The sequence below is a fragment of the Bos javanicus genome, chromosome 10, assembly GCF_032452875.1.
Source record: "Bos javanicus breed banteng chromosome 10, ARS-OSU_banteng_1.0, whole genome shotgun sequence".
Taxonomy (NCBI): domain Eukaryota; kingdom Metazoa; phylum Chordata; class Mammalia; order Artiodactyla; family Bovidae; genus Bos; species Bos javanicus.
In genome coordinates, this window is record NC_083877.1 from 100,604,579 (window position 1) to 100,631,379 (window position 26,801).

The 26,801-nt window shown below is 49.5% G+C and overlaps 1 protein-coding gene and 1 long non-coding RNA gene across 10 annotated transcripts in view; both read right to left on the reverse strand.

Annotated features, from left to right (window-relative positions):
* FOXN3 (forkhead box N3) overlaps window positions 1-26,801 on the reverse strand; it is a 437,687-nt gene that overhangs the window by 197,210 nt on the left and 213,676 nt on the right. The window lies entirely within an intron of this gene.
* Window positions 12,767-25,034, reverse strand: LOC133255085 (uncharacterized). The gene is made up of 2 exons (XR_009738870.1): window positions 16,963-25,034; window positions 12,767-16,882 (listed from the first exon to the last, which is right to left on the reverse strand). It is a non-coding gene; the product is annotated as an uncharacterized LOC133255085 (long non-coding RNA).

Below are 26,801 nucleotides of genomic sequence, written 5' to 3' on the forward strand. Positions count from 1 at the left end.
AGGCAGATCGGACACAGGATGGGGGGCTAGAGGCAGTCTGGCTTTAGAGGTTTCCCATCAACGGGTTCCTCTGAGGCCGGCACTGGTAAACATTTTCTTAAAGGATCAAAATAAATATTTTAGTCTTCGTAGGCAGACAGTCTCTGTCGCAACTGCTCACCTCCACCACTGTGGGACGACAACAGCCACAGGCACGGCTGTGCTTCCGGGACATTTAATTCACAGAAACACAGGCCACGGGTGGCTGCTGCGTCCCTGCAGCTCCTGCCCTTGAACCCAAGGTTCAGACTCGGAAGCTCCTATAATTTTAGGGACCTAAAGCCAGAAAAGGGGTCTTTCCAGGCTAAGAGAGTTGGGCCGCGTTCTGGGGGATCGGGTGGGGAGGGGTTGCCATCCGTGATCCAGGGAGGGGCGGGAGGCGGTCTGGACACTCACTGCAGCAGCGAGCCTACCACGCATGAGAGGGACGTGCTGTTGAGCTGCGCGTAGGCCCGGTGGCACAGACACTGGAATCAGGGAGACGAGAGCAAGCCCTGTGCTGTTTGCCAGCTGTGTGGCCCTGGGCAAATGACTTAACTGCTCTGAGCTTCAGTTTCCTCATCTATAAAATGGAAAGGCTGTAATTACACCACTTCACAGGGCTGTTGCAAGGATTAAAGGAGATAATCCTGTGCAGGTACACAATAAAAGCTCAACAAAGCCTCTTTCCTATCACGATGGTAAAGTATTAAATAGCCAGCACTCCCTGACACCAGGCCTGACAGCAGGCCCTGCCCTGGCGGAGGAGCACTTGCCAAATTGTGAAATAATGCAAACTGCATCCAAAGCGGGGGCGGACCACATATGGTTGTTTTCCACTGTCTGATAGCAGAGGTGAAGTGAAAGGCTCAGAACAGAACAAAGCAGAAACCTGGGCGCTGGGGTGATGCGGGAGGGATGTGAGGCCTTGAGGAAGGCCCACGCTGCTGAGTCTCAAGGTGCTTCTTCGCGCACCGGTGCCCCCGGGTGCCCGGCCTGTGTGGCAGCCCGGTGCTGCCCAGGAGAGGCCCCTGCCCTTTAGAGCTTAACCCTGCCACCTCCTGGGGGCAGAGGCCTGCCCTGCATGCCGCCCTGGGGGCAGAGGAGTTGATTAAGGGAGTGAAGCTGGGTGGGGCAGAGCTGCCATGAGCAGGAGGAGCTGGCCTTGGAGGGGAAGGGTCTCTGGTGGGGGCAGCGGGTGCTGGCCTCCAAAGCCGCCCCTCTGTTCTCCGGGTCTGGGGGCTCAGCTGGAAACCGAAACTGACAGGGTCCACATGGTCGGCCCCGAAGACCCTTGGAGCTTTACAGGTGGGGCGCCTGATGCTGACACTTTCCATCAAGTGGCCTTTCTGCCCAACACTCTGAACGTTTCCCCAGGTCCAGGAGACAAACGTGAAGTCCTCTCCTGGAAACGGTCAGATGTGCTCACCGCGGACGACGAGCTCACCCGCTGGGCCCTGTGCAGCCCCCACGGGCACCACCCACCACGGGCCACTCCCCATGGGTCACCCTCCCACGGGCCACCCCCCACGGGTCACCCTCCCACGGGCCACCCCCCATGGATCCTGCCTTTGGGCTCCTCCTCCCGACCTGGGTCCTGCCTGGCTCCTCGGGGAGAGACGAGGAGGGGAGATGAGGGGGGCAGGCGCTGATGCCCCCAGAGACCCGTGTCCCCAACTCCCACCAAACCCCTCCTCAGCACCAGACCAGAGGCTCAGACCCAGACTTCGGTGGGTCACGTGCCCACTCCAAAGTCTGTGGCCCGAAGGAATGGAGGTCCCTCGTGCCTCATTTTGAAACAAGCAATTTAACAACCCCTGGAAGCAGGATACAAGGCAGGGTCCATTTTTTTTAGGATGCAGAACCTCCAGAAAAAGACAACGGCGCACAGCTGCGGGCCATGGGCACCGGCCCCGCCCGGCTCGGCCGCTGCTGTGCCTCCAGCGCCTGCGACAACTCCTGTGGTGGAGAAGGAGCTCAGCAGACATTTTTGAAAAGAAATACACAACTATAAAAGACTGCACAAGCCGGCCAAGGGGGTACACACACGTACACACACACACACGGAGTATATACACACATACAAACACACACTCGTATACACACTCTCTCTCTCTCTTTCTCTGTCAGGCCAGCTCCTCCCGTGGACCCGCCCTGGGCCAGGCTCCCTGCTCAGCACCCCCTCCCACCCCCCCCGGGCTGCCCCGGGAGCCCCCAGAGCCCCTGGAGACCGTGCTCCCCGAGCCTTCCTGTCCCTCTCCGAGCAGAGCCCCAGGAGAGGGTCTGGCTGTGCAAGGTCCGGCTCCCTGGACTGTCAAGAAGGTGAGAGGCATGCACCCCTCGCAGACTCTGACCGGTGAGGCGGCAAGAGCCAAGGCCGGGGCTCCCGGGGAGCATTCCAGAATGCACCTGCAACAGAGGGGTCCGCCTGTGTGGACCATCTCTACCGCCAGCCTGCTGTGGTGTCACCAGGAGCTAACCACGTGTCCTCTGAGGCGGGCAGTTTCTGCACCTACACACTAGGGGTAAAACTATCCCCTCCAGTCTCCCTGGGCTCAGAGGAACGCGCCTAACACCACCGCCAGTGTGAGAAAGGCGCTGAAGCAGTTTAGTTCTCCTCCTTGTCAAAGGACATCACAGGGAGTTTGGGAGATTCCGGAAAAAACAGAGAAAAGTTATCCTAACAAGTGACACCATTCCACTTCAAGAGGCTTATTATCCCCCTCTGTCCTAAAGTTCTGTAATTTATAATCTAGAGACTTCAGGGGGAGGGAGGGGGTTTAAAGTTTAAATAAGCAAACGATCTGAAGAACCAGCCAGGTCCTGAAAGAGGGGAGGAGAGAAAGAGGACAACACTGATCACGAGGCATTTTTTTTCTAGATAAATCATCAGTCATTTCCCATAACGAAATACACAATTACTCCAGAGGAAAGCTTTTTTTTTCTTTAAACACACATTTGGATTTCCCAGATGACTCGTGGTGTTTTAAATGTCCCACTTGGCTCTCTAAACACTTCGTTTTCCTAAAGCAGAAGGAAGGATGAGAAAGAAGAATGAGACACCTGGGCCTCACGGGAGTCTCTCTCAAGACCCTGGCCGGCGGGCCGCAGTCCTGCTCCACTCTGGGGAGGGCTCTTGCAGGCGGGAAGGGCAGCCCCAGCACCACCACCCCAGCGTGAGGGCACCGAATGCTGGACACAGAGCCCCTAACTCACAGCCACGGACTATTTCCAACTCGCTGACAAGGCTGCTTCTGAGTATCAGATCCACAGACCTCTTCCACTCATGCAACCATCTTGCTGTTATTTTACAGATGTAGTCTAAAAGCTGGGGAGCTGCAACCCAAGAGGAACACATCACATGTACAGTATTCAGACACCTGAGTTCCCTGATGAGGCTCTTTCACAAGCGTTCCTCGGCTGTCTCTGAAAACCCCCCGCCCTTCCCCAAACATCCATGGAGATGGGGGACAGAGGGGGCACAGGTGGGGAAGAAACTTCCCAGGCACCAGGAAAAGGCTTCATCTCTCCGGGAGAAGGTGGACAGACCGTGTGTGTGTGTGTGTGTGTGTGTGTGTGTGTGTGTAAAATCAATGCAGGAAGAATCCATCATTTCCTTGCATTAACACCTAAATAAAACCAAAACAACCCCAAGACTCGTCCCAAACCAATCTGCCTCCAGGAGAAACCTGGCGGGTGGAGCTGGGTGGGGTGGGATGGCAGAAGGCAACCTGGAGTCTGTGACCGGTGGCCCCTGCCCCTCAGGACTCTCTCTTCCGTCACTCACTGTGATGCCGACCTCCACGCCCATCATTGATTCCCACGGGGGCTGGGAGAGGCCAAAGGGAGGGTGACTCTCAAGCACATCAACTCGTGGAGGCTGGTGGGCTGAAATGAGTTATTTTTGGTGCTCTCCAGACAACTGTTTTCCAACTGCCAGAGGCAGTCTACAGCCATTCAGCTAACAACAATCAATAATAAGATGATCACCAAAACACCTAAAACACACTTACTTATAAATCCTGTCAAACACACCACTGGGAAGTTCTAACAAAGAAAAGGGAACACACACGAACACACACACACACACACACACACACACACACAAAGAAACGGGAACATGCACGCACCCGCACACACACACACACACACACACAAAGAAAAGGGAACACGCACGCACGCACACACACATACACACACACACAAAGAAAAGGGAACACGCACGCACATACACACACACCCCCCCCCGACAAAGAAAAGGGAACACGCACACACATACACACGCACACACACAAAGAAAAGGGAACATGCACGCACGCACACACACACACCCTCATACTCAAGCCTGAAAGTCAAAGAATTGGCATCTTAAAAATCACTGCTTTTAACCAACTAAATCTTGGGATTTTCCCAATTCATTTCACCAATCTGTCCTTTGGGGACCTTTAGCAAATGAAGGTCAACTCTTCTTCCACTTCTGAAACATCACAGTATTACCTAGGTGGGATGAGAAGGAATACAGACACACGGAAGTTTACAAAAACTTCAAAACTCCCAAAACTCACAGGAAATATAAAAAGCTGACGGTCTTATATACTTGTAATACCAGCCATGCTCTAACACTTCAAAGAGCAAAATAACTTCAAATAAAATCAAACGATGTTGTAGCATCAAACCATTCTATCTTCCCATCATACATACACAGAGAGGATTTATGGATAAACAAATTCTCCATGACCATTTAATTGCTAATAACTTTATTAAAGAAACAAAGACGTAAATTTACAAGGTTGTATTTGTCACCTGATGTATTAATACAACAGGGAAGGACGATATGTGATAAGGTTGTTGGGAATGTGGAGATATTCCTTTTTTAAAATAACAATTGCTTGCATCACACTTACCACCTTGAAGTTAAAACCGCATAAGTGAATTGCAAAGAGGCTACATGGGAAAACACACATTAAGTTGCCTTTTTCGTGCCTTTTTTTTTTTCCAATTTAAAAAGCAAACTGACTTAAAGTTGGTAGGAGGGAAGATAAAATTCACCATTCAATACACTGAGAGAAACAAAAATTCGGTTATTTTAAAAGTTCAAAACCCAGGAAAGAATTCTCACACACACACTATGAAGAAGGGAGGAGCCGAGAGCCAGCGCCAGCTCTGGAGTGAACCTGCGCTCTTCCTGGTCCTGCTACTTTTTAAAAGGGGTTCAAACTCTACAAATGACGATCAACGCAGTAACGTTTTATGGGGCTGACAAGCGCCCACGTGGGTCTGACGAGAGACACCCTCGGCTGCATTCCAACTGGCCCATGAGGGCAGCTTTATCTTCTGGTTGTCCACAGTTACTCATCTATTTTTAAATGTTCCAGTATGATCTTATCGAGGAGGCACACATAATTTGATCACCTTATTTCCATAACTAGAAGTTGTTGAATGTGCCCAGCCAGGTAGGAGTTACGGTTACAGGGTGTCTGTGGACTAGGCTGGAGCTTAACGGTTGTGGTCTTTTATTTTTAAAAAACAATCGCAAAGACCCGCTCAGTAGAAAGTGCACGCTGGGCTGGTCGTTGGTCTGCTGGCTTTGTGCAGAGTGACCGTTGGCCTTGGGACCAATGAGACACCCATTCTCCTTTGCTGTTCAGGCACTGAGTCGTGTCTCTCTGCCACCCCGTGGACTGCAGCACGCCAGGCTCCCCTGTCCTTCCCTGCCTCCTGGAGTTTGCTCAGATTCATGTCGAGTCAGTGATGCTATCTAACCATCTCATCCTCTGTGGCCCCCTTCTCTCCCTGGTGGTCCTGAAGGGGCCTGGGGGTGGGGGGCAGTTCCTAGGCTGGGAGTCCAGGTTTCACCACAGTGAGTTGCTATAAGCAACTCGGCCCACTTGGAAGGAGAAATTGCCTTTACGGTGCCTCTAAATTCTCACACACGCCTCCCAAATGCAAAGGCCGCTGGTGCGGGGGCATCAGTTATGAACTTAAAATCCGAAACCACCCCTGACCCAGGAGTGGGTCAATGCAACAATGACCCACTGGTCACGCAACAATGACCACGTGACCCTTCAAGATTCCTCTGATATTACTGCAGGTGTCGTCAAGACACAGACAGAGCTCGTGGGGTCCTGGGAGCAGAGGGCGTCCAGACGACTGCAGGTAAGAGCTTGCCCGTCCAGAAGTCCACAGGAACAGGGGTTTGATCAAGCACGAGGCAGAAGGGGAGGAGAGACAGAGTCAGACAAGGACCTGGCCTCGCGATTAACGCTAAAGAAGAACATGAGTGAACAGAGTTCCCCAAAAGACTCGCTGACCTGGACCCTAGGAACCACACGAAATTACACGGCTCCCTGGTGTCTCAGTGTCCTCTCCTGGCCTCACGGTCTCCCTGAGGCCCACTGAACAAGGCACTTGAACAGTGCAGGGGGCACCGACCCCTGACCCTCACACACAGTCAAAAATCCTCACATAAGTCTCGTTGCCCCCAATCTCAACCACAGTCGTCTACTGTTGACAGGAATTGCCAATCACGTGTACACTTAGCGCGTATTTTGCATGGCTCTTAGTTTTCCTGATAGTCCTTGGCTATACAGTTCATCTGAGTTTTTTCAAATGGTCACAGGTCTCTAAAATTTTTTCCAACGTATTTATTGAAACAAAACTTGCATATAAGTAGACCCTTGCAGTTCAAACCCGTTAGCCAAAAATCAGCTGTATTTAAAAGGCAAGCGACAGCCTTAACGTCATCACTGTCTCATTCTCATCATCCCATCGTTCTCACACACTGTGTTCCCGGGAGGTCCTACCCCAGGGTGGAGCTGCCAACCTCCGTGCCTGCACATCTCTGCTGCAAGCTGCACATCTTGGTGAGAGCATGTACGTGTCACCTGGACAGGCCAGTGTCAGCACGGCGCGCTGGTCACCGTGGGGATCCACCAGGGCCACAAGCACCGTGACCCAGGAGATTCATCCAGGCCCACAGGGGCAACCCGGGACAGCACGCCTGTGTCTGGGTGCCTCTGAGCTCAGTTGCGAACTCACTGCGACCTGCAGTCAGGAACACAGAGCCCGGCCCTCGAGAGAGTCAACCAGACGCTCAGGAGGCTCGTCAGTAACTGACGGTCATACCAGGCGACATGAGAGCCAAGCAGACACTGCGGGAGAGAGCCCGCTGAGAGCTCTGTGTCACCGGATTACAACACATGGGACGGAGAAGCGGGGGGACAGCCGGCGCCTCATCTCACGGCGCAGGCGGCCTCTCTGACCGCTGCTTCCTTGGTCCTGAGCTGGGGCTCAGGCAGGACTCCTGTGGCCGGCATCCCATCTCCCCACGTGGGACGGGAGACGCGGGGAAGCGAGGTGCACTGCCCGGGGATGCCCCGGGGCCCCTACCAATGGTGCTTGGACCCGGCCACATGATTAATTAAGGTTTGGAGAAACAGCCAGCCCTTGATTACCCAGGGGAAGTTTATACCCAGGAAATTTTAACTCACTCAGGACCTTGCTGAGTCACCTGGCCTAAATGTCAGCCCAACGCGACATTCGGGACTCCAGCCCCCACACTCGAGCTACCGTAGGGCTAACAGTGATGGCCATGACCGTGAACAGTGACTGAGAACTGGCCAGGTGCCGAGGGCCAATCTAGCATCCATTTGCATTATTTCATCTAACTCTGCCAACAGACCTGGGAGGTGCCTAGTGGCACGGCGCTACAGATGAGGAAGTGAACGTTCAGGCAAGTTAAGTAACTTGCCTAAGTCTGACTCAGGAGCTGTGCACGTCACTACTCAAATCGCAGTCTATGAACCAACGCCAGTAGGTAGGCAGGCACTTCCATAAAACTCTCTCACACGTTTCTGAGTCAAATCACAAAAAATTTGGGCGGAACACCAACTGTACGAAGTTACGTACATCCTTAAATGGGAGTGTGTCTACAAACGCTTTCTGATACACACACACTCGTGTTCTTTAACTGCTCGTGCCTGATGAAAAACAGTCCAAAGTCACTACTGTTATTATCGTGATTTTATATTTGCGTTACTGGCACGTGACCCTCGGCAGACAAAACATGACCGTTTCATTTGCAGAGTAAATTTCAAAGGGCGATCAGGCATCTCAGGCGTCCTGAAACAACCCAAGGAAGCAATTTGAGAAGAGCAGGTCTGTTTATGGCCAAGAAAAAAGGGCTCCGAAAACCCAGGGCTTCCTGAGGTCCTGACCGGGGAGAAGCAGAATCAGCCTCAGCATTCTCAGTTGCCTCCATCTTTCCACCAAATCATACTGCTTCCAAGAGAGAATCCAGCCTCCTGGAAATGCCTGCAAATCTGGAACATCAGAGTGGTCTGACAATCTGCCAGGATGGGCTGTACCAAGATAAACAGCATCCCACAAAGGCAGGTGCCTTGCGCATGGGTGTGTCAGCATTTACATCCCCTCCCCTCCAGGAGGGGTCCCAGGCCTCTGAACTCAACTGGCAGGTAGGAGACTCTTCAAATTGCACGCTACTTTAGGGAGAAGGCAATGGCACCCCACTCCAGCACTCTTGCCTGGAAAATCCCATGGATGGAGGAGCCTGGTAGGCTACAGTCCATGGGGTTGCTAAGAGTTGGACATGACTGAGCGATTTCACTTTCACCTTTCACTTTCATGCATTGGAGGAGGAAACAGCAACCCACTCCAGTGTTCTTGCCTGGAGAATCCCAGGGATGGCAGAGCCTGGTGGGCTGCCGTCTATGGGGTCGCACAGAGTCGGACACGACTGAAGCGACTTAGCATGCATGCATAGCATAGCATTAGAGAGATTCTCAAAGGGAATTAGGAGAGAAAGGGCATTGGCTGGATGGGCATCCAAAGAGGGCGAGAAAAAGCTAAATGCCAGCACCCTTTGGCTGGTGATCATCAACACCAGATTTATTTGCAACATAACCACAGCCCAAAACTACACTCAACCTCTGGGGTAAGGTCTACGCGGTAAAAGTCTACACGGCCTGTGCGGTCCACACACCACAGGGAGGATGTGATTTACATTCCTGACAAGTCAAGTCCTTTGGCCACCTGATGCGAAGAGCCGACTTACTGGAAAAGACCCTGATGCTGCGAAAGACTGAAGGCAGACGAAGGCGACAAAAGATGAGATGGTTGGATGGCATCACTGATTCAATGGACATGAACTTGCAGAAATTCTGGGAGATGGTGATGGATAGGGAGGCCTGGTGTGCTGCAGTCCATGGGGTCGCAGAGTCGGACACGACTTGGTGACGGAATAGAAACAATGCCCTTATAAGTACAGAATAAGTACTTAGTGCATCTCTAAGGTGCTGTTACCCATCTTTTACGACAACAGAAGGAAATGTTGTACTTTGGGGTGTTTCAACCGTGTAGCTGTTCTCTGAAACAAATACAAGAAAAAGATCACCTAATCAGGAGCACCTCCTCCCGCAACGCGGCATCCCTGAGGACCGCTCAGAGCTGGCGGGAGCTCCCGGGCGGGAAGCGCCTCCAAACATCCACCACACTGTGGCCAATCTGTGTGACGGGCTCCAGGAGCTCCAGGTCGAGAGACTCTCCGCACCCAGAAGAGCTTGCGGGATGCGTCCCGTTCAGAAGCCCGGCTCTGCCTTTTGCTTTCCCAAAGGCAGCCCTGGGAGCAGGAAAGCTCTCCTATGGGAGGGATCTCCCAGGGTTTCGCACCATCCTCCAGGGATGGGAAAGTAATTATCAAACGCTGGAAAACAAAGACTGAAAGCCGAGCGGGAAAGAGCCAGGGCTCCGCAGAGGTCTGCTGCTGCTTCTGGGCCCACCACACTGCCTGCGGTGCAGCATGCGCTGACGGGCCGGCTAGTTCCCCCACCAGGGGCGAACCTACATCCCTGCAGAGGAAGCGTGCAGCCTCGATCACGGGGCCGCCAGGGGAGTGCCTGCTGAGGCATTTTAAATTCAGGAGAGACCCTTAGATAGGTCTCAGACTCTCCACTGTGGCCCGCCCGCTCACTGGGAGCCTCTGCCAGGGCTGAGCGCACACGCATTGGGCACTTGGGGCCCGTGGGGACTAGTGTGTTCTTCCTGGTCCCCTCACTCTGGATCACACAAAAGCGCTGGACAGACTCCATCCACGCTGCAGGCCACGCCGCCCCCGCACCCTGCTTAGAGCCCCTTGAGGCTGACATCCGTAGATGTGCGGTCAGACTCCCGGGGCCGCGGACCTCCAGGGAGGCCCCTGTGAGAGAGGCTAGGAGAGGCGGAGATTGACAGCAGGTATTTACCGCCCCCCCACCCCCCGCCTCTCTCCAAGAAGTCAGCTGCACCCCTCTACCAAATGCCACGCCCTCACTGAGGGCCCACAGCCTCTGCTACTTTCTCCCTCCTTCACCTCTGAACCTGAGGGTGAGGAAAGTTCCCCAGGGCAGCCAGCCGTCCCCAACTCCCCCGGGGGTAGGACACCATCCTTGCTGGGTTCCTGTACCCCTGCCCGCTGCTGCCAACGAGCCTGTTATTAAATACCCCTTGGTTTCTTCAGCTGGAGTGTGCCATCTGTCTCCTACCAGGACAGCGACTGGCAAAAATAAAAACCAAACCCATCACTCTAGAATTTCACTCTTGGAATCTACTTGCCACGATATGTGCATGTTGATTCCCTGGCAATTTCTGCAAGTCATAGGGGACAGCGTCCAGCAGGGGGGAAAACGCCACAAGACTTCCATCCTGGTTTACTCCACTGTGTACCTTGAAAGCACAGAATTCATCTTCTTAAAAAGTGAAGCAAGCTTTCCAACATGAAAACTCGATTACAGGATTAGAAAAGCATGTTGTTGCTAAAAATATTCTCTGCAGAATTCCTTTACAAACGCCTCATCAATGATCTCCACTATGTTTCAGAGTCACTCTAACCGTGTGTAAGCACTGCAAATAGGGCAACAGCGTTTGCTGGGAACTTTCCAGCTTTAGAACAGCAGATTAAAATTGCATCTAAAGTAAATCATTTTACACAGCAGATAACAGCTCTGTGCTATGAATCCAATTCTAACAACAAGAATATAAAATCAAGTCCTAAAAGTCCACCTGAAGACCAGTGGTGTTCTGGACTAGGTCAGGATGACCTACAGGAAAATAAAACACAACCAAAGTTTCAAACTGAAAAACTATGAGCTGTCTTGGGGCAAGGGGTGGGGCTCTCCAACAAGCCAACGAGATACAACAGGGAGAAACACCAACCACTGATAACAGTGATCTCAGCTCTTTAATCACTGAGAATTCAAATCTCAAATTAGGCTTTGAAATGATTCAAACCCAGTGTCAAATCTACAGTGCTCAAGTGCAAGTTGCTCAGCTGTGCCAACTCTCTGCGACCCCACGGAGTATTCAGTCCACGGAATTCTCCAGGCCAGAATACTGGAGTGGGAGCCTTTCCCTTCTCCAGGGCGATCTTCCCAACCCAGGGATTGAACCCAGGTCTCCCAAACTGCAGGTGGATTCTTTACCAGGTGAGCCACTAGGGAAGCCCAAGAATACTGGAGTGGGTAGCCTATCCCTTCTCCAGGGGATCTTCCCGACCCAGGAATCAAACCAGGGACTCCCGCATTGCAGGTGGGTTCTTTACCACCTGAGCTATCAGGGAAGCCCATAATGTCCACAGTGTCCAAAACAAAATTTAAAAAAAGGCTTTTCACAAATTACATGTAAAGCAGGTGTTAGAAATGTATTTTTAAAAAACACTGCAGGTCTGTCTCAACCAGGGCTCTCTGAAAGGAACAAGCCTGAACAACTTCATCTAACACCAAATAATCAAACAAAGGCTTATCGTGGCTCTTCCGCAGACCTGGGTTCCAGTAGAGAGGCGCTGGTTACTTTCCCAGGGTTGAGCCTGTTGTGACAGGTCCCACGGTTACAGCAGGTGAGAAATTTTGCAACAACTATTAAGGGAGGGAACTCGTAAACAAAGTCCTTTTTCTTGGCAAACCGTGATGAAATCCAGACAGCACCGCCTCAGCCCTCTCCTTGTATCAGTCCTACAAGGCACACAGCAAAGTCACAACTTAACATCTGCTTGTGAGGCTACGTGACCAACGTCTATCTCCCCCAGCTAACACATAAACGTTCTGAAGGTGGGGTCCACTTCCGTGTCTACTTATGACATGGTGCCAATTCAGACAGAAGTGCTCAACAGATTCTCCAAGTGTTGAAACCACACCTTCCATGGCAGGACTGAGAAAAATAAGTTTAAGCCTTCACTAAATATACTTTTTCACAGGATTCTAACTTTGGAACTAAGAAATATTTTGCTATTCAAAATAAAAATTCAGTGGAAGGAGAACAATGCAAGTTAAAATCGCACAATATGACAACATGCCCATGGGAATTGCTAAAATTAAGAACATTCGAGACATCCCTGGTGGTCCAGGGACTAAGACTTCAAGCTCCCAATGCAGAGGGGCAGGGTTCAATCCCTGGTCAGGGAACTAGATCTTGCACGCTTTGGTTAAAGATCAAAGACCCTGTGTGCCACAACTAAGATCGTGCACAGCCAAATAAATACATTTATTAACTAAAAAAGGCACTGACAATGCTACATGCAGTCTGGATGTGAAGGCCTGAAATACAAACTGCTGGGAGGAATGTAAACTGGCACAGCTACTTTGTAAAACAGTTTAGCATTTTCTAATACGATTAATACATTTCCATGGGACCCAGTGAACCCACTCCTAGATGTTTACCCAACTGAAATGAATGCATCTATCCACACAGGCTCGAATAAGAATGTTCAGAGCAGCTTTATTCATGATCCCTAAAAACGGCAATCAACTCAAAATCCATCTGCTAGTGACTGGATAAACAAAGCATGTATCTCCATAAAATGGAATACTACTCAGCAAGAAAAAGGAAAGTGTTGTTGATACACACAACACCTGGGATTCTCGAAAACATTTCGCTAAGAGAAGCTGGAAATAAAAGTATACAATTCTATGATTTCACTCATATGAAAATCTAGAAAAAGTAAAATTAATCTACTGGGGAAAAAAAAAAAAAGACAAGAGTGGTCACCCCAGGGTCTGGGTGGAGGGAGAGGAGATTGCTTCAAAGGGGTTGAATATTTCGTGGTCGTGAAAATGTCCTGATCTCCACCGTAGTCGGTGGTTACACAAGTGTATATATATATTAGTCAAAATGCTTCCAATGGGAGCATTTTTGTACAAATTTATTAAATTTTGCCTCAGTAAAGTTGATTCCAAAAAGAAAAAAAACATAACTTTAAAACAAAACATAAAAGCAAACAAAATAACCTAACTAGAGGACCCACTTGGCAGTATAATCTGACAGGGAAAGGAATTCTCACACATGGCTTTTGAATTCAATACTGGCTGTGCTTTCCAGTGGAATATATACAAAGGACAAAATGAACTGCAATGAAATACTGTGTTTTCATCAGAATTACATTACTAATAGTAACAGGCAATATAATTTTGAAACTATATGTCTCATAGAGTTCAGCAACATGTCAACAGCATTAACAGTTATTAGGAGCCAAGCAAACGGTTACGCTAAAGCTGAAACTCCAATACTTTGGCCACCTGACGCAAAGAGCCAACTCACTGGAAAAGACCCTGATGCTGGGAAAGACTGAAGGAGGGAGGAGAAGGGGACGACAGAGGATGAGATGGTTGGACAGCATCACCGACTCGATGGATATGAGTTTGGGTAAACTCCGGGCGTTGGTGATGGACAGGGAGGTCTGGCGTGCTGCAGTCCACGAGGTTGCATAGAGTCGGATACAACTGAGCGACTGGATTGAACTGAATTGAAAGAGTTATAAATACAAAATCAAAGACTGAAACCCACTGAAGTCAAAAGCGATTTGGAACTATCCATAAACTCATGACTCTGTTTATCCTTCGTTTTGTCCACAGTGCTAGCATTCAGATTTGGTTTCCAAACACTGTTCTCCACTAAATGGAATCGGAGCTTTGTTGGAGAAATGGATGATTCCATGTCTGAAAATGGAAATGATACAATAAGCCTAAGGCACTTCTGAGCAAGACAGTACTCAAAGGCTAAACAAGGCTTGTTCAAGCCAGTTGAAAGGTCCTACTGGCCAAGTTTAGGATAATTTGAGGATTAAACAACATTTGTAACTGATTATAAAGCACATCTGTAATTGACTATAATTGACTAAACAGAAACCTATGAATCCATAGCAATATTCACAGAGAGAAATGTATTTGTTAGCGGTGATTATTCCACCAATCCTTTTCTCTACACCTTGGTCATTACTGTTTCCATTTTCGGAACGGTAATGCCAACTAATGATAGAATTAGAAAAATCACCATTTTGCAACTCCCCAGTGAAGTAATTCAGGCAAGGATCATTAATGGATATACACAGCGCCAAATTGTCTCCCAATAGATCACAGGCGGATTGCAAAGCAAAACACAGGTCCAGTGGAGGCCTGGCATCACCACCTTAGGTCAGTGTTCAAACTCTGCATCACTAAGAGCGGGACAGCCTGCTGGGATCCGATGGTTTAAGAGGCAACTGGCACCACCTGGCAACCGTGTGAACAAGCCTTTGCATCTGACTTCCAGGGGACACAGGGACAAGGGGAACAACATCACAAGGAAATAACCAGCCAAATTAAGAATGAGACACATTCTCACACATTCTAAGACAACTGGTCTTGATCTTCTAAAAAATTTTTAATAAATAAATAATAAATGGGGGGGGATGGTAAAATCATTTTGCGTGGAAAAGACTAACGAGATAAAAAAAATCCAATTGCAATGTCTGTATCTTTCCTAGGGTTTAAACACACACACACAGTTTATAAAAGATCTGGGGGGGAAATGAGAGAAATCTGAACATGAATGACATATTAGAAGCTGCAGGAATTACTTCAAGTTTTCTTAGGTGTGATAAGTGTGGTGCTCACCCAGAAGAAAATCTTTATTCCTCTTTATTCCTAACAGATTCACGCTGATGTTTTGAAACCTACAACTTTCTTCTAAATGGTTCATATAATCTATACTGAACAATGAAGCAAATATAACAGGTTAACAGTAACTGACTGTAAGAGGTAGGGTAATAGGAAAGCACTGTAGTATTTTTGCCACTTTTCTCTGTGCCTGAAATTTTTCATAATAATCATATGAGAAGGGGGCAAGAGGCAGCAGAGGAGACAGCATCACAGTCTGGGAAGTCTGATCCCAGACAGAGCAGGACACCGCACATCTCCGTGAGCGGAGGTGCTGCATTCTGCCTCCAGCTCCCCAAATTCACAAGCCAATGCCCACACAGCAGTATCTCAGAACTCGAGTGCACCTGGGGAGCGGGTGTTTGAGGCGGCGCTGAAGCGGAAATGAGGTAATGACGGTGGTGATGGTGTCCTTATAAGAGGAGGAGTCTGGACACAGACCCGCACAGAAGCACAGCCGCATGACAACACGGGCAGAAGACAGCCGGCTACGAGCCGAGGAGAGAGGTCCGGGGCAAGCGGCTTGGCCAACACCTTCAGCTCAGACGTCTGGCCTCAGAACTGTGAGCAGATGCCTTTCCGCTGTTCAAGCCACCCGGGCTGTGGCACTAGCCATGGCAGCTCTACTTTCACAGGGAAGATTCCCAGGAGGGGGAGGAAGACCATTCCTCTAATTCAGATGGAGGAACAGCTTTCACTGCCCCACGTGCATCATCCGCCGGCTGACACAGAAAACCAAGGGCTCCCGGGATACTGCAGGGTGGGCGCGGGGCGGGGGTGTGAAGATGGCTATTCAGGGTGACTTCACGCCTGCTGCGTCCGCTGGGGAGCACCCAGACACCCCGGCACCACAGAATCTTGTACACTCACAGGGCTCCTCGCAGAGCCAGACATGTGTGGGGAGCTCCCCGCAGCCGGAGTGAACCCCGGGAGAGACACGTGAAATGCAGACGTCTGTCTGCCCTAGTCATCAGACATGGAATTTTCATCACCGAGCACAAATGTTTCAAAGATGTTAAATGCACTTCTCCTTGGAATAAAAACAGTCTCGTGTTTATCAGTGCAGCTCTTCTTTACTTAAAAGGGGAGACATTTAAAACAGGTGCTTAACATTACACAATTTTTACCTTTTCAGAAACACAAAAAGCAGGTAAAAACCGGTAAGAAAGGCTAAGAAAACGGTGTCGAAGCGGGTGACGGAGGATGAGATGGTCGGATGGCATCACTGACTCAATGGCCGTGAGGTGGAGTTTGAGCAAACTCTGGGAGATGGTGAAGGACGGGGAGTGCTGCAGTCCATGGGGTCGCGAAGAGTCGGACACGAATAAACGAATGAACAGCACAGTTCTGTGACCATGTTATTTGAATCGTGCCAGGTTATAGGGCTAGAGACTCAGTTCTAGAGTCTTGGGACTCGAGAGCTGGACAAGGTCTCAGAGATGTCCTGGCTGGTGCTCTTCACTTGACGTTTAAGGGACCCAGACTCAGGTGGGCAGAGCACGCGGCCAGGCCTCCATCTCCTGGCAGCAGCCACGAAGGCCTCTTGCAACCCACCCTTTACTCTGGGACCACCCTGGCTGTGGGGGGAGCCCTGAGGCCTCCCCAGCGGGCAGCAGTGGGGACGGGAAGACTGCCCTGGAGCCCTCGCCCACAGCTTCGCAACCTCGGCCCTGCCGGCATTGTGGGCAGGTGGTTCTGAGTTGCGGGGCTGTTCTGTGTTACGGGCTTCCCTTGTGGTTCAGCTGTTAAAGAATCCACCTGCGATGCGGGAGACCTGGGTTTGATCTCTGAGTCGGGAAGATCCCCCGGAGAAGGGAAAGGCTACACACTCCAGTATTCTGGCCTGGAGAATCCCGTGGACGGCAACATCCCCGGTCTCCACGCACTAGGAACCAGCTGGACTGCTCCGTGAGGAGCTGTGGCTCCAGACTCCAGACATCACCAAGAGGGCATCACCAAGAGGGCCCTGAGCGGACAACGCCACCTCCGTTCAGAGCTGTGACGCCAGACTCCAGACATCACCAAGAGGGCCCTGAGCGGACAACGCCACCTCCGTTCAGAGCTGCGGCTCCAGACTCCAGACATCACCAAGAGGGCCCTGAGTGGACAACGTCACCTCTGTTCAGAGCTGTGGCTCCAGAACATAACAAACGACTGAGGTCCGGCAGAGGTCTCCCCAGCCCCGATGGCCAGAGAGCCTTTCCCACGTGACTGACCTGCCCTCTGCAGCCAAGATAACAATGCATTTTCCCACATCGCTGACCACCCTCTCTCATTCCTGTGAGGGTCCGCATCTGCCAGGGACACCAAAGGACTCCAGCAAGCCTCGCCTCCTCGTCACAGTGCGGCCAGCCATCCTGAGGAGAACACCTCAGGAAGAACTCCACGTGGACAGCAGCCCAGCTATGGCCTCCAGCCCCCGCCCCACCCGTGAGCAGGACATCACCTGCTTCTCAGGCCGTGCCCGACGCCCCAACCCCCTTCCAAAGCCGTGGTCAGTCACAACCTCCCGGGCCCCATGAACCAGGAGCTGTCCCGGGAAGCCCTTCCAGAGTCACTTGTGAAGCTGCTCAGCCACGGGGAACCAGAGGCAAAACCAGCTCCACGATGCCTAAAGCTCTGTATGGAACTCTGAGATCAAGCTCAGAAACTGCAGGAGAAAAGCCCTATTCTCAGAGAATCATCAGGAAGATACCAGCAAAGTAACTGAACAGTCATCTGCAACACAAGTCATCAGTAACAGTGATAAGCCTCCACTGTGGATGACTTACTCCCAGAGCTCCTGAAGCGACTCAGAGGATTACACCCCAGACCAAAGCCACCGCCTACAAAACCACACAGCTTGCAGCTCTGCTCTTAATTCTTTAAAGCTATCCCCACAACATCTGCTGGCATGATCGAAACAGCCCAGCATGTCCTACAGGTCCCGGCACCCCTGCCCGGGAGCGGGCACTGCCTGGCATAAGCGGCCCTGGCACACGCCGTCCCGGAGGGCTTCGCCACCTGTGCTTCGAGGAGGGTCAAGCTGGCCCTTGGCCCCTTGATTAACCCTCTCAACTGTCTCCAGAGCTCCACATGGCCTGACACTGCCCACATGTGGGCTGACCACCGTGGCCGTCTCTCCAGGGGAACCTCCGGGTCCTGGAGTCCAACACGGCCGGACCAGGACCCCTCACCTTCTCTACAGTCCCCCAGCGAACCCCGGAATGTACCTCCTCCTCCTCGATGCCTATCAAAGTGCACGACGGCACCACACTCTCCTCCACGCAGATGTGAAGTCTGACTCTTCACACCACTCTTCCTGGCCCGCCAGCCCCCCAGTTCCCAGTTGTCATCTCAGCCCTGGCCTCCACCTCCGGGAAAAGGGCTCGGGCATCACCGATCCCTTTCCTGTGGCCGCCGACCCGGCCCAGCCGCTCCCTGCCTCTGCCAAAGCCCCAGCCCCTGACCTGGCACTCTGCTTCCTCCGGCCTGGGTAGTTGCCCCCATCACCAGCCCTCCCTGAGCCAAGCCTCACTCTGATGCTGCTGTGTTCACGTGTGTTTCCTGTCCTCCCCGCGTGGACAGAAACAGCCCCCACTCCTGGCCTCGAAGTCTGATCCCATTGGGCTCCCTGAATGTCCTCTGCACCACGGCCTTCCCTGCTCCCTCACGCTCTCCCCTGCTCCACCAGCTCCCTCTCCCGATCAGCAGATGAAAGCATGTGAAGCTTGAGTTTGCTCAGGCTACACACCTACCCGTCCCATGGATGCCCTGTGAGGTAGGCTGGGCGGACGTGGGTGTCAGAGTCAGACACCTCCCGCCTCCCCGCTCAGATTCTGCTGCGCACCAGCTGCGTGCCCCGGGACAGGGAACCTCACTGTTCCTCGGAGCCTCAGTCCCCTCCTCTGTAAAACGGGACAATAATCACCTACGTGGTTGGGTGCTGAGATCATTAAATGATGGGAAAACAATGGACAAAGAAAGGGGAGTGGTTGAGGCAAGCTAAACGTGGACAAGAGCCTGTAGGTCACAATGCACAAGACGGGCAAAAGGACTGTGAAAGGCGCCCCTGCCGAGCGGAAGGCTGGAGTCCTCCCGGATCGCAAGTGGGAAGGGCGGGAGGGCGGCCATCCCGCACAGCTCCCTCAGCACCCAGCTGTGCAGAACACCCAAGCTGCTCTGTTTGGCACAGGGTTGCTTTCCTCCCCGTCTTTTTCTTTTCTGGCTGGAGCCCGCACCATCTGTGAACCACACGGCGCAGGCCAGGCTTTCGATAATTTGCAAAAGACCTCAGAGAGCCTGAACTAAACGTATGTCCCCAAAACATAACATGATTCACAGGCTTCCACCTACTAATGGGGAAAGGGGGCTTTTTTTCAACTTAATTTATTTTAATTGGAGGCTAATTACTTTACAATATTATGGTGGTTTCTGCCATACATTGACATGAATCAGCCATGGGTGTACATGTGTTCCCCATCTTGAACCCCTCTCCTACCTCCCTCCCCACCCCACCCCTCTGGGTCATCCCAGTGCACCAGCCCTGAGCACACTGTCTCATGCATCGAACCTGGACTGGTGATCTGTTTCACATATGATAATATACATGTTTCAATGCTATTCTCTCAAATCATCCCACCCTCGCCTTCTCCCACAGAGTCCAAAAGACTTCTATACATCTGTGTCTCTTTTGCTGTCTTGTATATAGGGTCATCGTTTCCATTTTTCTAAATTCCATATATGTGCACTATATATTGATGTTCTTCTTTCTGACTTACTTCATGCTGTATAATAGGCTCCAGTTTCACCCACCTCATTAGAACTGATTCAAATGCATTCTTTTTAATGGCTGAGTAATATTCCACTGTGTATATGTACCCCAGCTTTTTCATCCATTCGTCTGCCGTTGGACATCTAGGTTGCTTCCATGTCCTGGCTAATGTAAACAGTGCTGCGATGAACACTGGGTACACATGTCTCTTTCAATTCTGGTTTCCTTGGTGTGTATGCCCAGCAGTGGGATTGCTGGGCCATATGAGTTCTATTTCCAGTTTTTTAAGGAACCTCCACACTGTTCTCCATAGTGGCTGTACTAGTTTGCATTCCCACCAACAGTGTAAGAGGGTTCCCTTTTCTCCACACCCTCTTCAGCATGTACTGTTTGCAGACTTTTGGATCGCAGCCATTCTGACTGGCGTGAGATGGTACCTCATTGCGGTTTTGATTTGCATTCCTCTGATAATGAGTGATGTTAAGCATCTTTTCATGTGTTTGTTAGCCATCAGTATGTCTTCTTTGGAGAACTGTCTGTTTAGTTCTTTGGACCATTTTTTGATTGGGTCATTTATTTTTCTGGAATTGAGCTGCAGGAGCTGCTTGTGTATCTTTGAGATTAATTCTTTGTCAGTTGCTTCATTTGCTATTATTTTCTCCCATTCTGAAGGCTGTCTTTTCACCTTGCTTATAGTTTCCTTCGTTGTGTAAAAGCTTTTAAGTTTAATTAGGTCCCATTTGTTTATTTTTGCTTTTAATTCCATTACTCTGGTAGGTGGGTCATAGAGGATCCTGCTGTGATTTATGTCTGAGAGTGTTTTGCCTATGTTTTCCTCTAAGAGGTTTATAGTTTCTGGTCTTATGTTTAGATCTTTAACCCATTTTGAGTTTATTTTTGTGTATGGTGTTAGAAAGTGTTCTAATTTCATTTTTTTACAAGTGCTTGACCAGTTTTCCCAGCACAATTTGTTAAAGAGATTGTCTTTTCTCCATTGTATATTCTTGCCTCCTTTGTCAAAGATAAGGTGGCCACGCTGCTACTGCTGCTAAGTCGCTTCAGTCGTGTCCGACTCTGTGCAACCCCATAGACGGCAGCCCACCAGGCTCTGCCATCCCTGGGATTCTCAAGGCAAGAACACTGGGGTGGGTTGCCATTTCCTTCTCCAATGCATGAAAGTGAAAAGTGAAAGTGAAGTCACTCAGTCGTGTCTGACTCTTAGCGACCCCATGGACCGCAGCCTACCAGGCTCCTCTGCCCATGGGATTTTCCAGGCAAGAGTACTGGAGTGGGGTGCCATTGCCTTCTCCATAGGTGCGTGGATTTATCTCTGGGCTTTCTATTTTGTTCCACTGATCTATATTTCTGTCTTTGTGCCAGTACTATACTGTCCTGATGACTGTAACTTTGTAGTATAGCCTGAAGTCAGGCAGGTAGATTCCTCCAGCTCCATTCTTCTTTCTCAAGATTGCTTTGGCTATTTGAGGTTTTTTGTATTTCCCTACAAATTGTGAAATTATTTGTTCTAGTTCTCTGAAAAATACCGTTAGTAGCTTGATAGGGATTGCACTGAATCTATAGATTGCTTTGGATAGTATACTCATTTTCACTATATCGGATTCTTCTGATCCATGAACATGGTATATTTCTCCATCTATTTGTGTCATCTTTGATTTCTTTCATCAGTGTTTTATAGTTTTCTATATATAGGTCTTTTGTTTCTTTAGGTGGATTTATTCCCAAGTATTTTATTCCTTTCATTGCAATGGTGAATGGAATTGTTTCCTTAATTTCTCTTTCTGTTTTCTCATTGTTAGTGTATAGGAATGCAAGGGATTTCTGTGTGTTAATTTTATATTCTGCAACTTTACTATATTCATTGACTAGCTCTAATAATTTTGTGGTGGAGTCTTTAGGGTTTTCTATGTAGAGGATCGTATCATCTGCAAACAGTGAGAGTTTTACTTCTTCTTTTCCAATCTGGATTTGGGAAAGGGGATTTTTATCAATGTCTAAATTTCCATGCAGAGTCAGAGAAATGTCTGGATCTTTCCACCGTACACTACCTGGCAATATGGCATCTTCTAACAGGTCAGACTGCTCTAGATGGATGAACATGGCAAACACACCAGCATCAGAGAGAGAAAAAAAAAGGATGTTTTTTAAATAAAAGGATGAGATGAGTGTGCTCGTTTCTGAGATCTGTCATGACCACAAACTCTGTTAAGTAAAACAGAAGAAATGTTAAGTTCCAGGCCAGAAGTCTGAAATCAAGGATCTGACAGAACCATCCCTCAACAAGGCTCCAGGGAATAACATCCTTCCTTGTTTCTCCCAGGCCTGGTGGCTCCCAGCAATCCTTGGTGTCCTTGGCTTGTGGCCGCATCACTCCCATTTCTGCCTCCAACATCACAGAGCTCTCTTCCCCATGTGTCTGTGTTCTCTCTTTTTACAGGGACACGAGTCATTGGATTTAGGGCTTACTCAAACCCAGGATGACATCTTAACTACTAACAGCTGCAAAAGACTTATTTCCAAATAAGACTGCATTCTGAAGTTGCAGGTGGACACACAAATCTTGGGAACATACTCCAGACCATGACAGTGATGACCGAGGATAATCAAGAAATTTTTAGAATCATTAGGGCAAAAAAGAACTTCAAATATAACCATGGATGTGGACTTCCTGGTGGTCCAGTGGCTAAGACTTGCGCTCCTAAAGCAGGGAGTCTGGGTTCAATCCTTGGTCAGAGAACTAGATCTCATATGCCACAACTAAGAACCAGAGCAGCCAAATAAATAACCATATATTAAATTATTATATATGGGCTTCCCTGGTGGCTCAGATAATAAAGAATCTGCCTGCAATACAGGAGACCCGGGTTCAATCCCTGGGTCAGGAAGATTCCCCTGGAGAAGGGAATGGCTATCCAGTCCAGTATTTTGCTTGGAGAATTCCATGGACAGAGGAGCCTGGCAGGCTACAATCCATAGGGTCACAAAGAGTCAGACAGGACTTAGCAACTGGATTTGTATGTATGTATGTACGTATGTATGTATTATAACTATAGATGTTACATAGGTTTCTTCTCTGATTCCAACCCCAATGGATTGGTGGTGGCTTTCAGAAGCAACTCTCAGAGACAGAATCTGAGCTCGCATCTGCATTTTGCAGCAGGTTAAGAACACTGTGGCCAATGAGGGCTGCCCACTCTGGGCATGTAACGAGGGGCTGGAGATGGGACTCTGCATCTCTGGGCTCCCTGGCCTGATGCAACAGGCTCACCTTGCAGATGTAGAAGCCAAGGCTGTGAAATGTACAAGCTGCACCTCTACTTTGCAGAAGCATCAGGACAAGAACCCAGGTCTCCTAAGCCTACACCTGACAACCAGCACTTCCAACAGATACAGTGAGATGGACAACTTCCTGTATCACAAACAAACTATTACTATCTACTACAGGTAGACACTAAAAATCAGCCAAATGCCTTCACTGCCAGAAATTGGTTTCATCCGCTTAGAAAAGTGTTTCTAATCTAGATCAATAAACTTTCCTTCAGGAGCACACACCTACCACACACCTACCACCTACCACCTGGCCACACACCTACCACAATTTTAGGAATGAATCCTAGGAACACTTAGTCATGAGACAACATAAAGTAACATGGAGGGACAGAGATCAAGATATGCCCACAGTATTATGGTTCCACTGAGGAGATGAAGTCAGCTTGGCCTGGGCAGAGAGCATCATGGGAGGCTTTTTGGAGGAGGTAACCCTTGTCAAGGTCTAAAGGATGAATAGGAGTTATCCAGAGACAGATAAGGATAAAGCCATAACAGCATGTGCAAAAATCTTGATCACTTCTTTAACTATAGCTAGGGCTGTATATAACGATAGCTAGGGCTATACAGACGTGTTGTAAGCTGCGTGGTTTCATATTCCTTGGAGAAAGAGGCCCCAGTATATTCTTCCTAGAAACTGGCACCTAAGGATTATGACTCTCTCCTGAATTGGCATTTGACCAGAGAAGCAGAATTATGTAACCTGTGGAGTTCCAATTTTTGCCTTGGCTGTCAGGACACTCAATCAAAACAAATATATCAGTTTAAGGATTGGGAGCTTCTTCCCTCTCACTACAGGGTTTGCCTGTTTTTGATTTCCATTTCCATAGCCTTATTATAAGATGTTTTCTACATATTACAGGCTTCCCTGGTGGCTCAGCAGTAAAGAACCTGCCTGCAATGCAGGAAACACATGTTCTATCCCTGGATCAGGAAGATCCCCTGGAGAATGCAATGTCAACACACACTAGTATTCTTGCCTGAGAATTCCATGGACGGTAGAGCCTGGTGGGTGACAGTCCATGGGGTTGCAAGAGTTGGACACCAATTAGTGACTAAACCACCACCACCATGTCTTATAGTAATCCATATTACAAGAAAGAGGAATATAAATTATAATCATGCTGATAAGGTACATATACCGTTGACTATGTATATGGCCCTGGAATTCTAAAAGCTCAAACCCCATCACCTTGAACTAAGTTAGATTCCACATGGCTAATATTTTTTTTTCACAAGTCCAAACATATCAACTTCTGAGAGAAAAGGGGTTAATTAATTACTAACAAAGCCACCTGGATCCTGAGGAAAGTGAATCAAATTTCTATCTGAATTGCAGAGACTGAGGCAGGAAAAAAAAAAAAGTTAACGTTCTGTCTGTCTCTTACATTGAGCTCTCACAGAGAAGTAGAAGAAAGCAAAGGAGAAGACAAGAACTACTTACGTTACCAACGTATAAAGTCACTTCCAGAAGGGCCATTCTCACAAAGACTTACTTCGACTCATTAAGAGAATGAGAGAACTGAAGGTGGAGACTTACCAAGGTTTAATATCCTCCACCCACTGAAGACGTGACCCTTCCTTACTTTCTCCGGCTCTGCACCTCAACACCAAATGCCCTCACTGATTGCAGACAGCCCAGGAGATGCACACTGGGGACTGCAGGTGGGTGGAAAACTCCACTCCTTGCCCAGATGTAGGCGATCTAACTGTCTGGGGAAATTAGCCGACCAAAAATTATTTTTTAATGGCTTCCTGTGCACGTAGCACTTGCTAAGTGCCACCGGAGAGAAAAACACAAGGCATGGGCCCTGGCACTCAGCAGAACTCTTCATTCGGACTCAGAAAACCCATGGCCTCCAGTCAGGGTTGCCGGGGTCAGCGGTTCAGACAGCACAACACCAGGAGGCGCCACGACACAAAGGCGGAAATAGGAAGTGGCTGAAGGAGTGGCTGCTGGAAGCTCTGGGGATCGCAGCATGGTATGCAACCGGTCCCCTGAGGGGACTGTGAGAGCTGAGGGATTGGACGCAACAAGGTAAAATGAGAAAGCGCTTGACACATAACAAGTGCTCAATTAACATCAGCTCGACAAAACCGTTATCTAATTAGAAAGTCAACTCTATTAGCCGGCTTGGGCTGCTTTCACAAAATACCGCTGACTGGAAGGCTTAACAACAGGAATTTATTTTTCATGGTTCTGGAGGCTCCAAGCCGAAGACCAGGGTGCTGGCTGGCTCGGCTCCTGGTAAGGACTCTCGTCCTGTCTGACAGACGGCCACCTACGTGTCCTGCACCTCATATGGCCTTCCGCTGGTGTGCGAGTGCGGACAGAGAGCTTCCTCTTCTCCTAAAGCCCTGGATCCCATCAGATGAGGACTGCAGCCTCATGACATTGTGTAACCTTACTTACCTCCTAAAAGCTCTGCATCCAAATGCAGTCACACTGGGGATATGAACTTACAGAGGATACGGTTTAGTTCACAGCATCAGCACAGGAGAAATGACCATGGGTATACTATTGGCGGAGCACCCAGTATATCCTGGGAGTTGTACCATCATTATATCATTTAATCTTTAAACAACCACGTGAAGGAAGGCATTATTCGTCTCACATCACAAATGAGGACAAAATACCCGTTAACAGTAACCAACTTGCTGAAGGACCCACATCTGGCAGATGGCAAAACAAAGAGGCATACCTAGGTCTCTCTGATTCCAACCTCCAAGCTCCTGAAAATCATCTGCACTACTCCTTATTTCATTAGATAACAGACTGTGTTATAAAGTTTATTATAAGCTGTGTACAGAGACTATAAGTGCCAAGGGCCAGAGAGAGGAGAGACTGTGTGTGTGTGTAATAAGATCAGGGGTAGATTCCATTAAGGAGATAGGCTTTAAGCAGAGCTCTCAGGAGAGAGCTTGGTTGGGTTGTACAGAAGGGAGAAAACAAAAGAAGTGCAGGTAAAGACAGCATAAGCAGTGCAGCAGGCCTCGTGGACTCCAAGAGCAGGCAGTAACCACTGGTACCCAGTGGTGTGCAGGTGCAGAGAAGCAACACCAAAGGAAGACAGAAACGGGTGAAGAAAGGGTCTAGAGAGGGGGGGAAGGGTCTAGAAAGTCAGGGAAAACTTACTTCGATCTGGGAACTTCAGACACCTGAGCAGAGGACACAGTGGTGACAGTATTCGGACTGCAGGGGATGGAGCTGGGAGAGGGAAAGGCTGTACCTGCTACTCAGGGATAAAGGGTGGGGCCCCAAGCAAGGTGTGGTCCAGAGGCCCAAGAAGAGGAGGAATCAGAGGGGACCGGGAGAACAGGGCCGCCAATGACTCACTCAGCAGAACTTCAAACCCGTTTCAGGCAGGTGTCGCCTGATGGGGGAAGTTCTGAAAGGGTTCCTTGCCCTTTTCTTCCTTCTCAGAACGCCTAAGACAACAAAACAAGAAAGGAACGACTATGAAATCCCTATACTTCCCTGCTGGCTCAGATGGTAAAGAATCCGCCTGCAATGTGGGAGACCTGGGTTCGATCCCTGGGTCGGGAAGACCCCCTGGAGGAGGGCATGGCAACCCACTCCAGTATTCTTGCCTGGAGAATCCCACAGACAGAGGAGCCTGGTGGGCTACAGTCCATGGGGTCACAGAGAGTCAGACATGACTGAGCGACTAAGCACAGCCCAGCACAAGTACGCCCAACCTTTCGGACTTAGGGCATCTCACACA